The sequence below is a fragment of the Cervus canadensis genome, chromosome 21 (genome assembly GCF_019320065.1).
Source record: "Cervus canadensis isolate Bull #8, Minnesota chromosome 21, ASM1932006v1, whole genome shotgun sequence".
In the NCBI taxonomy this organism is placed as follows: Eukaryota; Metazoa; Chordata; class Mammalia; order Artiodactyla; family Cervidae; genus Cervus; species Cervus canadensis.
Genome location: NC_057406.1, coordinates 20,661,799 through 20,663,805, shown reverse-complemented (window position 1 = coordinate 20,663,805; position 2,007 = coordinate 20,661,799). Strand labels below are relative to the sequence as shown.

At 33.2% G+C, this 2,007-nt stretch overlaps 1 pseudogene; it reads left to right on the top strand.

The window, feature by feature from the left end:
- Positions 1 to 987: 987 nt before the first annotated feature.
- Positions 988 to 1,697, top strand: LOC122423139 (annotated as a pseudogene).
- The last annotated feature ends 310 nt before the right edge of the window (positions 1,698 to 2,007 follow it).

Below are 2,007 nucleotides of genomic sequence, written 5' to 3'. Positions count from 1 at the left end.
CAGGGAAAATAAAACTGAACACTTAGGCAGAGAGAAGCCTAGCCTTTACAGTGGATATTAAACGTACTTTTTAAGTTTCTGAGGAATATTTATAGAATTCTTGAGTATTTTAAATTAAATAATTGATACTTACATATACTTCAATAGACTCAGGAGAGAAACTTTATCAAAAGCCTAACCATGAGATATATGATAACTATTAATAATGGGATGAAAAGCCTGAATGAGAGAAAAGATTTTTTTAAGGGCAGATTGCCTCTCTGAGACTTATTTTCTATTTTGGAAATTATAGGACAATAATAACTTGTATCCATGAAATACGGGTATGTATGTCTGTGTGTATACTTATGAGCTTATAAACAATAAACTATACATAAATGCTATTTATCAACAACTAGCCTTTAAAGAGTATTTAGCTTATAAGGAATCCCAAGAAAACTTTGATATTTTGATAGAAAAAGATTGAATTCTTTCTACATAATTCTGACGTTAAAGAAATTCATAATGGTGAAGATCTTATTTATGACCAAGCTCCATCTAACAAAAAAGTCACTGTATATTCTATGTATTGGGTTTTAAAATTTTACTATATCACAAGTAAAGCTGATGAACACAAATTATGGAGATGTGAAACAAGAAATAAATTGCAAAGCAGTGAAAGAGGATATGGTTTTATTTGCATGTTAGCAAATGAGAATTCAACTTTCACTTCAACATGAATATGAATATTTCAGGCTACAGCAAGGTCATAGAGTGTGTAAATAGAAGTTAATTTGAGCTACCAGGGAATAACAGTGATTTTCATCATGTCAACATTGAGCTCTTCCATTAGCATACCTCATGTTTTCCTGCCTGACACTGGTCACAGAATTTGAAAGAAATAAAGACTTTATCACATATCAAGGAAAATTAGCTCATATAGAGTCTGTGGTCAGAATATTAAAGAAATCTTGACCAGTGATATTGGACTTATCTATTTTTCTACAGATGATAACTTTATTACATTTTTTCCATCCTAGTAATAGAATTTATTCTAAGAAATTTTGCTGGTGGTTTCATGTCACTGGTGAACTGCATTGACTGGTCAAAGACAAAAAAATCTCCTCAGCAGATGGGATTCTCACTGCTCTGGCAGTCTCCAGAATTAGTTTGCTCTGGGTAACATTAAGAAATTGGTATATAAATGTGTTTAATCCTAGCTTTAGACAATTTAAGGGCAAGAATTATTATTATTGCCTGGATAATAAGCAACTATTTTGGCATCTGGCTTGCTGCTATCCTCAGCATATTTTATTTGCTCAAGATAGCCAATTCTCCAATATTATTTTTCTTTACCTAAAATGGAGAATTAAAAATGTTCTTCTTGTTCACTTTGTCCTGCTTGGTTTTATTAATTCATGGTGTAAATGTAAATAAGACTATCCAGACAAATGACTATGAAGAAAACATCACTCAGAAGACCAAGCTGAGGGACATTTTACACCTTTGAAATACGACTGTTCATGATAGTAAACGTCATACCGTTTGCTATGTCCCTGACATCTTTTCTGCTGTTAATCTTTTCCCCGTGGAAACATCTCAGGATGATGCAGCTCAGTGGTAAAGGACCCCAAGATCCCAACACCAAGGTCCGTATAAAAGCAGATGGATTTTCTATTCAGATGGATTTCAATTTCTATTTGCCATTTACTTCCTGACTCTAATTTTCTAATTGGAGTTCTAATAGGCAGTGAAACAACTTAGGTATCATGGCATGCTAGGCTTTTGGAATCATATGTCCTTCACTTATCCTGATATAGGGAAAGCAGATACTAAGACAGTCCTTCCTGTCATTTCTGCAGCTGCTGAGCTGATGGCTGAAAAAAAGGAAATAAGTGGGCATAACGTGTCTTCTAGCAGAAAACAAACTATGATCTTTATAAACTTTGTATGTGTGTGACTACAATTAATAATGACTTGGTACAAATAAGGAAGACTAAATTTACTACAGATAGGTAAAACACTTAA